Genomic DNA, 17,198 nt, shown 5'->3' with positions numbered 1-17,198 from the left:
ATGTCTAGGTACGATGCAGTGAATCCACACAAACTCGCTCAAAGGTTTGAATCGGGCAATCATGAATATTTATCCAAGGTGCTCTCTGATTGGTTCACTCCCTCCAAGAACGAAGCGGATTGGTAATCCGAGGGTCGGGTCCGAGAGACCTGATCAACTCAAGAAATAAGACCAACCTGTGACTCCATTGCGCAATGCTCATGTAGAAATTTAGGGAATAGACCGCGAACACATGGGCCGTATATGTGGAGGGGTCATTCACTGCTAGGAGAAAAAGCTTCAGCAAAACCTTTTCAAACACTTTCATGCCAAACCACCAAATGTGTTTATCGCACATGGTGTAAAATATAAAAACTTTGATTTGTTCGTTTTAATAACAGTGTTACAGCAGTTAACAAATTAACACAGAGACAATAATATTTCAGCACACCTGTAAAATCAACCAATAACATTTGTGGGATTTTTTTCTCTTCGTCATCTAGTAGGCAAACAATTTTATTCTCCTAATGGTTTTATAATAATGACTATGTCGACGTTGTATTATTATTATTGTTAGCCATATATAAATCTAATATATATGGCAATACATGCAGAATACATATATGAAATATATGTATATATATTTTCACTGATATAAAAAGTCACATTCTTGTGCGTGAAACATATTTTAAAACTACTTAAAATGTAACACATTATCCCAGTAGTGGAATTTTAATATTTGTATGTGTTAACTATAATTTGATGTTCATATATGGCCATATATATCAGATGTCTTTATTATTATTATTATTATTATTATTATTACATGAAAGCCATAAATTTTTCATAAGCAAAATTATTCATATAAAATGTAATAACCATAAAAACAAAATTTCTTCATCAAAATTACAATCATCGATCATAAAAAGGCAGATATGGTGACCACATGTTGCATGTTCTTGATTTTTCTGTTGTCTTTTTGAGAAAAGAGCATTTAACACCAAACAAATATGCTTAAATAAAGGTACAAATGTGCGTCTCCACGCAAAGATGAATTACTTTGGTGAATCATTTGATTAAAATGCTAGTCTCGAGTGCTCGAAGACACAGCTGAAGCCAGCTAAATTAGCATTACACTGTTGTTTAATTTTCCTTTGCATAATTAGCCGTGTATTTAACACTCGCAGTGTTGTGCAGATTCGCATCACTCGCACGCGCTCGAGGATCACAGAGACAGGTCCCTGTTGATAACAAGTCCTGTTATTCCGTGAATTAATTTCACACCTGAGTTTGGTTGAGGATGCGTTGGTTTCATATTGTATGATTGTAAAAAAAATCCACCTGTGTTGTTCTTTGAGTTGGTAATTTGGTTAAACTTTAAACGTGATTGATTCATCCACATGTGATATGCCCAGTAATGTTATAAAAAATTCAAATACAATGTTTCCTATTAAAAATAAATTAATAGCAAATTGGACCACAATTCGGAGGTGTACGAAACGAAATCACAGTTCAGTTTAGGTTTAAGCTACAAATGCTTAAAAGTATATTTATCTACTTACTGAGCCGTTAATAACATTTAAAATATGTGTGTCTGTTTACTAATATAGCGACATATGTTTTCAGATGATTGTATAGGCTATTTAATTATATCGAAATGCTACAGGATAAAATAAAAATAAAAAACTAACACAGTTAAAATCATGTAGAATTATTTTTGATCATGGCTTATGATAAATATGATCAGGTATGTGGATCTTGTGTATCTGCCATCCCATTCAATATGGCCCCCACTCACTATTCTGCAATATTCAAATAATGTTACTAATTTATAACCTGTCAAACCTAAATAATAATAATAATAATAATAATAAAATAAATTAATAAAAAAATAAATAAAAAACATTTCGGAGATAACTGACGTTAACATATTGAATGTAAATGATAAGTGACTTTAACTGGAACATTTCCCTATAGGCTATTTGAAGATTATTCTAAAATATGTTAGATATAAACCGTATGAGCGCAAACACACACAGCGTTTGCTTAGATATTCGATGACAATGCCAAAAATCTGAAATATCTAGCCGTCTTCAAGTTGCCTATGTATCACGATATGAAGAGAAAAATAAAATGCTTATTTCAACAGAAGCACAATGAAACTAGTCATACCGTATGTGTGCGACTCCCCAGTGAACACAGATCACACCTCCACATCCTCCTTTCGTTTCTTTTTCTCTTCCTCTCTCTCTGTGCTGTTGCATTTTCCAAGTCTTCCTTTAAATGTTCACAATCTCCACATGAATCACCTTACATTCCGTCAAAATAAAATAGACAAAAAATAGGAATAGCCTTGAAACTCCAGAATATTGGGAAAAAAATGTTATTGGTACCAACACGATGCTCAGATGATTTGGACAGTCGACCATATTTGACTTTACATGTTAGATATCCACCATCCTCAAAGTGGTCCAATTTAAAGCAATTTGTATTTCAAATGACATTCGCAAACTACCTCGAGATCCTTCATCACTAGCGAAAATAATGACAGTATTACAACCGATAATTATCTTCATACAGAACACAGAATATTTTACACGTTCTCTGCAGTTGCTTCTGGTGTTTATTGTCTCCGGTTTAACTTAAATGATGAGAAACACATACTGCCCACAGTATTACATGGCAAAATTCATTAAGATAAAACAAGTCTCGCTCCAACATTGATAATTACACACATATGCAAAAATTAATTAATTAGACAATGGATTGTAATATATATATATATATAAATTAAGAGTGTTGTGATTTTCAATTGAAGCAACCAAGTAATGAGCACTTACAACAAAACAACAATTAAAGGTGTTCATCAAAAATCAGCAAAAGACAGGGTTCCTTAAAGGTTCTTTAGTGGTATCAATAGTTACATTTAGAACCACATAACTAAAGAACCCTTTAAGATGAAATGTATGCTATTTTGTATGTTCACTACCCCTGCACTAGACCTTTACAGAATTAAAAATGTTCTATCACCAAAAAACAAGTTCTGCTAGGGCTAAGTGCTATTTAGCAACATTTTCTGAAAAGTCTGTTCTTTATTTTTTAAAGGTAACCTACACTGCTAAAGGTGGCAACCTGCAATTGTTCCCTTAAGGAGCTATTTCTGCCAGATCTAACCATTAAAATGAGTTTTGTTTGTGTAACCGAATGTAGTCAGGTTGATTCACTAATGTTAGATCATATTTTTTTTGACTTGAATAAAACCAGTTAATTTAGTCACCTCATGAAGCACATTATTTTTTTTCACTGTAGTTACTAGCCAATTCATAAGTACAGTTTTAATTTAAGGGCAAAAGTAAAATGATGGCCTCTATTAAATGAAATATTGATATCACTGAACAGTATCTCTTATAGTCATGTGGTCAGTCCCAAAAAATTATACAGCACAGTCCAACTGCCCAGAGTGTCAGGATGATACCACAGCAGTTTTCTGTTTAGACGCAACTCAAATATAAAGCAGCATGTGAGGTGATGAGTTAGAGTACTTTCCATAGAAGAGGATCATCAAGAACAAGTCAAACACCTGCTATGCTGCCCTGATTTAGTGCGCCACACCAATCCAGGCCCACTCACTGTGTGTGTGTGTGTGTGTGTGTGTGTGTGCGCGCGCTTCAGATACAGACATCAGCTTACATGGCAAACTGCTTCAACTGGAGACAGTTTATGGCCTCATCCATCCTTTCAACAGGGTCTGATTCTGAAGGGGACTTCTGAATTTGTGTCCGGAGTAAATTTAAGGCAAAGTCCCTGATTAATTTCTGTTATTGGTGGCACATGATTCTTTGGGAGTTTTAATTGTTTCAATATGAAGCTGTCTTACCAACTCTCTGGTTAGTGTGACCCATGAGATGTCCTGTTGATAAAGTGTTCCTGAGAACCAGACCCCAAATCCGCACAGATGCCTAATCATTTTAAAAATTGTTAACAGATTGTGAGACAACATTAAATTGGAAATGAAAATCAAAAATATTAAATTCAAGTTTCATGGATCTAGAGTAATAAGGAAGAAAAGAAATTATAAATAGGTATTGCTAAATTTATAACCTGACGTTAATATGTATTTTAGTGTTAGAAGAGCACAGTGCTTTCGAGTAAATATGTGTTAATAACACAGTGGTTTAAATGAGTAACTTACAATGGAAGTGAATGGGGCCAATCTGTAAACATTAAAATACTCACTGTTTCAAAAGTATAGCCACAAGACGTAAACAATATGTGTTAACATGATTTTAGTGTGATAAAATCACTTACAAACGATTTCTTTGTAAAGTGATATCCTATGTCCAATGAAACAACTTTGTTGCCATGACAACGTAACTCCATAAACCCCCAAAACAACCACAAAAACAAAAAAAAAAAAAAAAACTGCGATTTAAACAACTTTAACACTCAAATAATACACAAGTTTTGACAGAAGAATTAATGTAAGTGCTTCTATAAAATTATAAGCTTCACATTTCTCCCTTTAAACCCTTTAAAAAATTGGCCCCATTCACTGCCATTGTACAGTAAGTGCCTCACTGTAACCCCGATTTTTGCTTTTATTAAAGAAAAGAGGGATGAGATGAAATTAGTTTTTGTGCACGCCAATCTTATGCCACAAATGCTGTCGATTGAACTTAACTTATATTGAACCTGGAATATTCCTATAAGTACATTTCCAATCAATTCAGACCCATGTGCAGTTGTTGACCAGGTAGAACGAATCAGCACCCAGGTAAAATGCAGTGAATTAAATCCATTTACATTAGCTTTATGAAAGATTTATAGGTAAGTTATAAAGAAGGTGTAGTGCACTACATAAACCATAAACCCTGTATCAAAACATAGTTGTCATAGTTCAGTCAACACTTCATGTGCTCACTTCATATGAAAATGTTCCCTACTTAGACCCTACATTATGGTGAAGGGCTATTTCATATTAAAGAGACAGAGCACTTATAAAATGGAATATGATCCCATTATCATATTAGTTAAACACACACATATTCACATTGAAAATGACAGCATAAAGAGAGAAAGCGCTTTAGCTTTCATCCATCACATACCTGTATTTGGACTGAACAAATCAGGGTTTAAGTGGAGCAGTTAAAAAAGTTATTAGGACAGCGTTAACATTGACGTCTTAGCCAAGTGCATCTGCTCTGTGTTCGAGGATGTGGCCCAGTATTTACCCAGGGACTTCCAATTTCATCTTACTTACAAAGCAACACACACCAGCTTATATGAATCCACCCCTGTTCTGCACTTCCAAGTGCAAAGGCAGAGCAGCAAATTCGATCAGATGTAATGATTCAATTTCAGAGTATCTGATGAATCCTGATGATAAAACAGCTGTGGTTTTCTGGGCTTCAGTTGGAGGGTTTTAAGCAGGCAGCACCTTCAATTTGCTGCTCCACTGAATTCCAATGGCCAAAGAGACACTGTGAGAGCATTTGTTGCGACTCAGAGCAACATGTGTCTGAGAGAGCGAGAGGACACTGAGACGTAACCACAGATTACTGTGTCAATCAGTATGGAAGGGTTAAGCGTCACGTTAAAATAATGCAAACAGGTACGGAGGTATTTTGTATTTTCAAGATTTTTACAGTGCTTTGGATGGATATTCAGATATTTTAATATAACCTATTGCATTTTTTTAGTTTTATTTTTCACTTTATAAGTTGTAAATTTTGAATTAGTACCTTAAAATGTTGATTAGTATGTGTGCTAATAAATATAATTATTGCATGCACTGTACTGCCAAAAACTACACAAGAACTCTCTTTCTCGCTCTCTCTATTGTTACTTTAAGGATCTATTTCTAAGAGTCTAATTGATGTAACCCATAAAATTATTTGTTGGTGGGACCCACTTTATAAAGGTGTATTAAATTACTATGTACTTAAGCATTTATTACAATGTACTTATTATGTACATACATATGTTGCGTTGTACTTACATTTAAAGTACATGCTTTTAATGACTTCTGTAGTTACACTGTAAACCTAATCTCTTACCTAACCTATTCTAACCCTACCCCCACCCTTAACCTAAACCCTAACCATAATCTATCCCCTAACCCTACTCCTAAACCTACCCATACCTCAACCTCAGTAGCAGGAAATGGAATCTTTGAGAATTTTGCAGAACAACAAGTAGTTACACAATAAATACATTTATTATATGTATTTTCATGTTATTATAGCAGTTATGGCCACACTTTATATTAAATGTATTTAACTACTATGTAATAACATTAAAATAAATTCAATGCAATGTTTTTAGTGTGTAACTACAAGCTGTTCTGCAAAATTCTCTCAAGATTCACACTTGCTGCTACTGAGGTTGAGGTACAGGTAGGTTTAGGAGTAGGGTTAGGGTTGGGGTTAGGGGTTAGAGTTAGGTTTTAGGGTAAGGAATGGGTTAGGGTTAGGTTTGGGGTTAGATGTAAGGTTAACTGTGTAACTACAAATGTAATGAAATGCAGGTACTTTAAATGTAAGTACAATGCAACAACACGTATGTATATAATAAGTAATTGTATTGATTGCTGAAGTACATAGTAGTTAAAGACACCTAATATAAAGTGGAACTTTAAAAAATGTTTGAATAAAACAATATTTTCCCCCAGTCTATGTAGGCATATAATAAAAGAGGCAACAAACCCTTTAACCTGCATATAACTCCAAAATAACTTTGGAAAATAACTCAAAACAGCTTGCTAGAATTTTATTTTGTGGAGTCTATGGAAATTTCAAGATTTTAGCTTAACACCAAGCCAGCAATCTAATCTAACCCCCCCCCCCCCCAAAAAAAATAAAAAAAATAAAAACTAAAAAAATTGTTTATGAACTGTTTACTGATTTACATATATTCATTATATTGTTTTCATGCAGTATTAATATTTACATTGTTGAATATTTTCAGTTTCCGCTGACTCTTAATGGAAGAATTCTTCAGAGCTGGCCAGCGGTTCACACCTACAGAAACACACACAATCACTGTAAGTGCTGTATGCAGACCTGTTAGCCTGTTGCTAGATGCTTGTAAAGCAGTATTTAAAAGTAATGTGTTACTCTGTGGATCTACAGACAAGCCAACAAACGAAAAACCCCAACAACTGTATTGTAATGATTAGAACAAATAACTGTTAATGTAAAGTTTTAATCATTGTTGATGTTTACCGAAATAAATAAATTGTGAAATCTACCTTCTGGTTTTCTGAGCAGGCTTCATATCAAGCAAACGATCACATGGCCTTAAAAATACCATTCCTACCTTAAAATAAGAAATCTAGAGGCAAATCATAGGTGTAGGTACGTGTTGCACGATTACCACAATGTTTGGCTGCGTTTCAGCAGTGGTTTTATTGTCGATTGGATCGGATCAGCACAGAATCTTATTTTTCCTTGTTGTGTCTCGAGGCTAAAGGCTCTAGACAGGCAGTCATCAAATCTTCAAACTAAGCAGTAAATTAAAATCAATGAAAGTCATACCGAGGGAAAACAGAACCATTTAGACGTGGATGCAGTGGAGCAGAGGCTTGTGGATGATTTTAAACAGCTGGGAGCAGGAAAAAAACAATCTAGCTACATACTATTCATTTTGGTTCCTCTCTTTTGCATGTTGAAACAAGGTTTGATTACATGGCTGCAAATGTACTTCACATTGTCCAATTAATGCCTCTATAAAGACAGAAAACATGCAAATTTTCTAATTAAATAATTAGGTGCAGTGGAGGGGGCAGCGAGCCTTCCGAGGGGGCTCTGTATTCTTTTTGGTTTTTGTTCCGAGTTAAGTCTCAAACAAAGCCAGGGTAGAGGTCAGCACTCCAGCACACCTGAACACGTTCCCCTCTTCCTTTGATCTCCTAAGGCAGCCTGCCATTAGTCTTAATAATAGAAAATTGTCATGTTGATACAAGTCTCTCTCTCCATCTCTCTTTCTGAATAAGTTGTAGGTGGAAGCGCCATTTATTTCCAAGTTCTTTGTGCCGAAAGGCCAGGGACGGTGCTTTTGTGGTGGGGAAGAGAAAAAGGTGCTGGATGCTCTTTCCATAGTCAAGATAATTATCCCCACTGTGACCTTAATGATCCACCCTTCTCCCCCAGCGACTTTTCTGCGCACTCCAGCGCTCCTCAGCCCCTCTCCGCCCGCCTCCCCCCCCCGTGCCCCGTGTCAGGGAATATGAAAACCCCTATAATGAAACCATTCTGGCTGATGGAAAAAGGGCTCCTTGAGCTGCACTTGCCACAAAGACGGCTCAATTATGTGAGTAATTGTGATAATTTTCCATCCATTCATGTCTCTTTCTGAAAGGGAAGGAAAGAGAGGAGAAAACAGAGAGACACTGAAAGGGAAATTACACGCAGACAATGTCAAGTGTGAAAATTGTTACACAAAAATGACTGTAAGGAAAGTGTAAGTCTATAAATAAATATGCTAATGCAGGCAGGCTGTACACATACACCACGCCACGTCACAAACAAAGACGGATGGATGACCGCTAGGAGAATAACACAGAGATGAAAGTACATGTGCAGCTGTGTGAAAATTAAAGCTCTTTCGACTTCCTATTGACAAAGCTGAGCCCCTAAAAAAGCTCCCCAGTGGTTAGAGATCATTTGGAGCCCTGTGACAGGAAAAAGGATAATTACCTCTTTGAGAGAGGCAGGCAGACTGACGTGCCCTTCAGACGCACTGCTGAATGCAGGAGCTTGATAGAAGGCAGGGAGAATAATTTTGTGCTTTGCTTTTTCTTTTATTCTGCAGAACATGTTTTGTTGGCTGCAAGACTAGGCGGCGAGCGCCGCTGAGTGCATTAAACCCTGGGTGTTCACAAATATAAGGTTCCTCCGTCCATCATCTCGTACCTAGAGAAGAACTTTGAAATGCATTAAAATGTCTCCGCCATTCTGCCTCCAGACAGCAGAGGCACTGAGATACTGCATTAGGCTTCGGTTTCCCAGCGGGAGACAGATTAAACATTTCCTCACAATGCTAAAGGAGATTCAGGACTCTTCTTGAAGAAAAGAGCTCAGCCTGTAATTTCACCCCCTCTCTCACTATTCAAATTCCTTCTGCGTCATTTCACAAATGATACATGTAAATGCAGAGTAATTCATATTCATAACCCAAGATTCTATTTTAATAGGTCTTCAATTAAATTTGCCTTTTACAGGGGCAAAGTGGAGAGTAAGTATTCAAATATTTACAAGTGGAAATATACATAGACCGAAACATTCTCAATTCTGTTAAACCCTCATATTTCAACAAATACAGTGAGCCAGGGACCATCGTAGGGCACCACATGCTGAAATTTTCCACCACTGGCCAGCAGCTGAATGGTTTCCACACAAATGGCATCCTCAGGTGCCATAGAAACAAGGAATCTCCTCGCTTCCACTTTTCATCTCTCTCCCGCTCTCCATCCCATAACTGCTCCCACATGTAGAGGTCCAACCCTCTGTGAGGGGGTCCACAGACATCTGGAGAAATTTCAGCAGTCTAGGCCACTGGGAGCTCAACCATTGAGATCCAAATCATTCGATGGATCTCTGGTGCTGACCATTTCATCAGTGTCATGGCAGAATCTCTGAATTTGGAAACAATAGCTTGAAATTTCTTGAGCTAAACTCGGTCTGTGCTTACCAAAATTTGAAGCACTGTCCCCAGTGGCCGAAGCAGGAAGTGTTTTTGAACGTGAGGGCACGTGTGAGCTCTAGTTTCAGGGTGAATGCCTGCAGAGTGGCGCCAAAAGCGAGTTGTTTTTAGCAAGTCAGTCCACTGGTGGCCATCTTTGAAAAGCTCTGGAGCAGCTATTTTTCTATGTAAACAAGCGCTATACAAGTACAGCTCCTATCTATTTGAATGGGGAAAAAAATGAAATCTCCAAAACAGTTGGTTAAGATTATGATCAAAGAGCATGTTTTAAATCAGCAGTAAAATCTGACAACACTGGTATCATATATTGTGCTCCTTACCTCAAATTATGCAAAAAAAAGCTATTTGTATAGCTATTGCGCATGTGTGTTCTTGAGTTGATTGAAGGGTGATGTCTGTACCTAAAAGGTTTTAGCTCTTTTACCTGTAAGGTGGGAATTCCTTTCTGCATCTGTTGACCATTGGGCATTCAAATTTCTCCCATTCATATGAACAGTAGTGGCCTGTCTCTGCTAAATAGTCTCTGGTTGTTTTTAGCTGTAAATTATGTAATACAGTGAAGAGAAATACACATTTTATTAAAGGATTAGTTCACCCAAAAATGAAAATTCAGTCATTGTTTACTACCCTTGTGTTGTTATAACCCTATATGCAGGGTTGGGAGGGTTACTTTTTAAATGTATTCCACTACAGATTACAGAATACATGCTGTAAAATGTAATTTGTAACGTATTCCGTTAGATTACTCAAGGTCAGTAACGTATTCTAAATACTTTGGATTACTTCTTCAGCACTGGTAGATTTTTTCACTTGTTTTGACTATAAAAACTCTGCCAGTACAATAAGACAAAATACACATGTTAAAAATACATTCTCTGAAAAACATAAATATCTTATACAGTGTTGTAATCAAATTAATCTTGTTTTAAGGATTTTTAGATATTTTTACAGGAAAACAATACAAAACTTATTATCAAGAATACGATTTTTGCCCTAATATCAAAGGTCTTACTAGAAAAAAAGAAATTATTATCCAACGTGAATTTTCTTGATAAAAAATATGATCGTGCCTGATAACATGTTCATGTAAAATGGCTAGAAATAGCATTTTAGTTTAGCGTAAAGCTGACAATTTACACAAGGTTTATTTCTATTTCCTCTGCTCCAAACTTAATTCAAACTTACTTCTCTGTCTGCTCGTATGAATGTAACACATCATAAGAAAGTGTTTCACCGCTGTTCAAATGCACTTTGGATCGCATCGTTTATATGTATAAATGTTTTCCATCTGAAAGGACTAAATATTAAATGAAACAAATGACAATAAAATGCAAAGTAATCTCTTCAATAACCAAAATACTATTTGAATGTAACTGTATTCTAGTTACCAATGATTTAAATTGTAACTGTAGTGGAATACAGTTCTGTATTTTAAATACGTAATCCCGTTACATGTATTCCGTTACTCCCCAACCTTGCCTATATGACTTTCTTATTTTTTCTGAACACAAAGGGAGGAATTGGGAAAAATTGTTGTGCTCAGTGATGTCATACAATGGCAGTTTATGGTGACTATCTCTTCAAGCTTCAAAAGGACACAAAAGTATAATTCAGAAGTCTGATAAATTGTTCCATGAGACTCATGATTGTTATGAAAGCATATGATAAGGTTTGGTGAGAAACAAACCGAAATCTAATGTATTTAGTGAAAATGTTCACTAACCGTTGATCTCCTGTGCATGTTCATGATAGGGCACGAGAGCAAGAGTTCCTGCAGAGCCCTCGCGACATTGGGCGTACAAGCAAAAACTAATTTTTTAAATCTAAAAACAGTTCTGCCACAACGATAGCGACAACAGAAGGCTGGGCATAGAAATGCATCAATTCTTCATCTACAAACTCTTCAGACATATTCAGTAAGTTCTGTTCTCTATTTTGTGTGCAGCTGTGTTGTGTTCTGTTGTCGCTATTGCTGTGGAGGACCTATTTTTAGATAAACAAAATTAGTTTTCGCCTGAACGCCCCAATGCACTAGGGCGCTGCATGAACTGTTGCTTTTGTGCCCTGTCATGAACGCGCACAGGAGATCAATGGTCAGTGAACATTTTCACTAAATAATACATTAGATTTCGGTTTGTTTCTCGCCAAACCTTATTGTATGCTTATTGAGTCTTGTGGAATAATTTATCAGACTTTTGAATTATACTTTTGCATTCTTTTGAAGCTTAAAGAGATAGTCACCATAAACTGCCATTGTATGATATCACTGAGCACAAAATTGTTTCACAATTACTCCCTTTGTGTTAAGAAAAAGAAAGAAAGTCATATAGGGTTATAACAACACAGGGGTAAGTAAATAATAATTGAATTTTCATTTTTTGGTGAACTATCCCTTTAACAACCGCCACACCCCAACCCTAAACCTAACTGTCAATGAAGTTAAAATGTAATCTGAGAGGTTTAAGGGAACTGCCAAATCATACTGGCTACTGATTATGCAAACAGTTTAGGTACATGGCTGATTATACTTTCTGGTTTCAACACATGATAAGAACCCAGGTTACCCAAGCTGCTGATGCAACATGCTATCAGTCGCACCACAAGTGAAAACGAATTTGAACTAATGCTAAAGTGTCTGATGGGAGATTGTCAGTAACTCAGCAGAATGGGGTCGATGTCAGGGTACTGGAACATGCGGAAGCAACATGTCAACTTCCCGCGTCATCATGTTAACAGTTTTAACAACAGAATGAGGGTAATATGTTTTACCACTTATTTCCTTTGTTCTCTCTTTCTTCCACACATTTTCACCTCTCCTTCTCTCTTTCTCGTCACCACACAGCTCTCTGTCTGGGAAATACACACCTACTGTGATTACCTGGAACAGTAATGGCTGACCAGTTGTCATCACACCATGGTAATTGCTCCATCCGAACGAAGGGCTTGTGAGAACCAGCTGAGTGTGTTATCTGACACATTTAACATCTCCATCAAAAAAAACAAAAACAAAAAAAAAAACAGACAGATACCAATGTTCCTCTGTCGCTAACACCAACAAAAATGACAAAAACAGCAATTATGATAATTTAAAATGAAGTAATAACTTAATTTGCATTACATCTGTCAGGTGCTAAAACACAGCTTAATAAAGAGCTTAATAAGCATAACAAAAGAAGACACAACATGACAAAGAACCTGCAAATACAATGTAAAATATATGAATAAATAAAAATAGCAATAATCAAATGGTTAATTTACTGGTACTTATATCATATGAACGGATGCTTAAAAAATATATAGGCCTTAATCTCTGCGACATAACATTTTTATTCTAATTAATTTAATGCGACATTGATCTGTATTAAAAATAATCTATAAAAATCCTAGAAAATATTCAGTTTGCTTTGGTACTTAGACCCTGGATCGCAAAACGTTTACACAGATTTATAAAACCGAACTGTAAATAAATAAAATATCACACTTTATGGATAAAAAAACCCCAGCAAACACAGAATGTTACCCTAACATTAGCATATGGTCCCGTTTGGTTATTTCTTTGGGAACCAAGTCCCAATGTTCTAGGAACGTTCTCTTTAGGTTTTTATTTTTTATAACCAGAATGTTTCATTCATTTTCATGATCATATATTTGATTCTTTTTCATAAACTTTGCAGAGAGGTTGATAGACAACAATGACTGATGTGCATTACAGAATTTAATTAAATGTATAAACAATGTATTACAGTATATTACAGAATATTAAATACATTAGCTAAACATGGGGGGCTATAATGCAATAGCTTAGGTGATGTGTCATAATTACAGTCAATAAGGATCTGAATGAGAGAGAAGGTCAATACACACATTATCTGGTAGAATACAGTTTACAATGAAAGAAAGCCTTCCTATACATCTTTATATATACTTTCTTCTTACTAAACATTTAACTCTAATTTAGAGATGAGCAGAATATTCCGTCTGAGCCCTCTAATGAGCCTGGATAAATACATGTATGTAAATGTATGTATTAGGCAAGCTTACCGTGCACACTAGATCTGTTACATAAGAAACAAGAGGATTGTAAGGCCATTAAATCTTTGTATAACACATTAATAGTGTTTCAGCATCCTAAACATTACACAAAAGTATACTGTGGTGATAACGTGGTATCAGAATGTAACACCATATGGTACTGTAAGATTACCATATTCATATACCATGGTATTTACATGGCACTCCAAAGTACATCAAGAATACTATGTAATTACCAGTATGGTAGTGTCCAAAAACCATGGTATTACCATGGTGCCCTGTCCAAAAATACCTTTTTTGTAAAGTATACCTCATAGTGAGAGCTAATGCTTCCTGCAGTGTGAAAAAATCTAAAACTACAGCATTTTATCATTATTACGCATGCAGCTTTTACAAGCTAGCATTAATTGGAATATTTGAACTTTTTTTAAAAGTTAATTTGTCACAATACAGGGCCCTTTAAAAATGAATTATTGTACGGAAAATAGTATTTAAAAAAGGTGAAAAACTTCGGTAACAATTTACAATAATGTTCCCTTTGTTAAGGGTTTATAAAGGAGTTAATGACTAATAGTTCATTTACAAGTGCATTATAAATCAGTGATATGTGGTTATAACAACATGAATAAAAAAGGGTGACTTTAATGTAATACTTGCCAAATAGTGAGCCATTTTACCTCACATGTTATAAATGCTTAATAACACTTGTTCAAAATTATTAACTTGTGGAAATGTACCTTAATTTACCTTACCTCACTATGTACCTTAACTCCATTTAATAAGGAGTTGCCAACATTATAACTCTTTGTAAATAAAGTTCAGTATAGTTTAATGTCATTAGGGTTTATCATATGATATACCTGTATGAATGAGAATGAAGAGTTGAAAAGTGTTTTTTCAGAGGATTTTAGGTAACTAGGACTAGTTAAAACCATTCTTTTGAAATCAATGTGACAAGGAAAGTAACAGCACAAGTGAGTCAAGACATTACAGTAATGAATATATACACAAAGTGGTCTGTAGCAAAACAATATAATCCCTTATTTTAATCTCACTATAATAGTTGATTTTTATTGCATTGTGACATAAACCATGAATTAGGGCATTTTAAGCTTTTGATTAATATAAGTATGAATAAGTGTATTTATTAAGCATTTATAACATGTAAAATGCTCACTATTTGGCAAGTGTTACAGAAAGTCACCCTTTTTATTCATGTTGTTATAACCGCATATGCATTTGTAAATAACTTTTCATTAACGAACCCTTTTATAAACCTTGTACAAAGGGAACATTAATGTAAATTGTTATCAAAACTTCAAAGAAATGGCAACAAGACATAGCATCTAAGATATACATTTTTCCTTACACAATCATTTATATTTTCTCCTAAATTCTTCATGTTTATACAAAAAAAGTCCCAAATATAGCAGAAACAAGTCTTTATAAATATATGTATGATGTTTTAGTTAATCTACTGTATGTCTTAAAGAGCACAAGGCTGTCAATGTGTTGGTAAAATAACAGACCCCTGGAGCAGAAGTGAGGGATCAAGAATCGCTGGTCTGTATGTGTGTGTGTGTACATGTTTATGCTACATTGTGGGGACCAAAAGTCCCCACAAAGAGAGTAAAACCTGAGATCACCTACATTGTGGGGCCCAGCCAGCGGTCCCCATGAGGGAAATGGCTTAGTAAACATACTAAATGATATTTTTTGGAAAATGTTAAAATGCAAAAAGGTTTCTGTGAGGGTTAGGTTTAGGGGTAGGGTTAGGGGATAGAAATTATCGTTATATCTGTATAAAATCCATAAAATGCATGGAAGTCTATGGAGAGTCCCCACAATGATATAAAAACAAGTTTGTGTGTGTGTGTGTGTGTGTGTGTGTGTGTCAGCTGCTGTTATAAATGTAGGAGCAGTATGAGGGATGAGTCGAGCTGTCTGTGTGGAGTGATGCGGGCAGGGCGGCCCGGCTGCTGACTCCACTCTAATGACAGAGCGGGTAATGACAGAGACCCAAACAGCAGGAAGAGGAAGATCAATCTACAGCCCGAGATAGAGAGATGGAAGAGATGGGAGGGACGCAGCGCAAACACACACACACACACACACACACACACACACACACACATAAAAACAGGGCAGTGAGATTTCTATTACATTCTCTCTCTCTGTGCGTTAGGCTTGTCTGTGAGTGTGTCTGCCTCTACACCCCCCACCACCCCCCACCAAGCCTTCCTGTGGCAGTCGACCCACGCTGCACATTAAAAACACAGTGGATCAATAACTATTAACACTTCTCAGCAGAGTAACAGTGCTCACATCTCCTCTCTCCCTCCATTCCTGCTTCGGTTTCTATTTCTCTCTGTCCATGACACTAGTGCTGCTCCGGGGCTGGTGGGAGCATGCCTGGGTTCAGTGGGAATTGAGAAACAGAGGGTAGGAAGGACAGAATAATGGGAGGGGTGAAATTAAATGAGGTGAGTTACTAACAAGCTGCCTGAGCAAACAGCACACATTCCTCTTTCTCAATCTGCTGTTTTTCCTGTCGCTATACTACTGGTCATGCAAAACAAAAAAACAAGGCCCATCAAAGCAAATCTGCATACAGTGGGCTCCAAAAGTCTGAGAAAACATTGAAAATCTGGGATTTTTCTTAAAATGTACAAATAAATAAAAAGCTTTAGGATTTTGAAAAATGTAAAACAAAGATGAAAAATGTAAGATTTTACACAATTTCTAGGTTAAAAATGTCATTTGTACAAAAGGTCAGATTTCATTGCTTTCATTTAAAGCACACAAGATTCTCTTTGGAGCATTCTCAAATCATGCTGGATAACATGATCACAAACTTGTGGAGTCCATGCCAGCTCGAGTGTATGCTGTCTTTAAAGCAAAAAGGGACCATATAAAATAATAAGAAATTTCCAAAATCATGTATACGTTTCAACTTTTTTATTCAAAATGTTATGCTGATAATATCATTTGTAATTAACAATTCTGTATTGAATTATACATTATTTTGGTAACACTTTACATTAAATGTTCCCTTTGTTTAGGGTTTATAAAAGGTTTATTAATGACAAATAAGTAATTTAAAATGCATTATAAATCATTGATATGCAGTTATAATGACATGCACAAAAAGGGTGAATTTCATGAAATACTTGCCAAATAGTGAGCCATTTTACCTCACGTTATAAATGCTCAATAACATTTATTCAACATTAATAACCTATGTAAATGTACCTTAATGTAAAGTAGATATATATGAAGCATTTATTAAGGAGTTGCCGACATTGAAAACAAATATACATAAAGTTAAGTATGGTTTAATGGTCATCATGCTTTATTATATGATATATGCTGTGAATGAGCATGAAGACCTGAAAAGTGTTTTTACAGAGGACTTTAGGTAACTAGGACTAGTTAAAACCATTCTTTTGACATCAGCGTGACAATGACAGCGACAACACAAGTCA

The 17,198-nt window shown here is 35.7% G+C and overlaps 1 long non-coding RNA gene across 1 annotated transcript; it reads left to right on the top strand.

Moving 5' to 3' along the window:
* The first annotated feature begins 6,944 nt into the window (after nt 1-6,944).
* Nucleotides 6,945-16,615, top strand: LOC127446862 (uncharacterized). The gene is made up of 3 exons (XR_007898258.1): nt 6,945-7,021; nt 12,524-12,598; nt 15,612-16,615. It is a non-coding gene; the product is annotated as an uncharacterized LOC127446862 (long non-coding RNA).
* The last annotated feature ends 583 nt before the right edge of the window (nt 16,616-17,198 follow it).

This window comes from Myxocyprinus asiaticus, chromosome 10, assembly GCF_019703515.2.
Source record: "Myxocyprinus asiaticus isolate MX2 ecotype Aquarium Trade chromosome 10, UBuf_Myxa_2, whole genome shotgun sequence".
NCBI lineage: Eukaryota > Metazoa > Chordata > Actinopteri > Cypriniformes > Catostomidae > Myxocyprinus > Myxocyprinus asiaticus.
The sequence above is the reverse complement of the archived record's forward strand: the minus strand, read 5'-3'. Positions and strand labels throughout refer to the sequence as shown.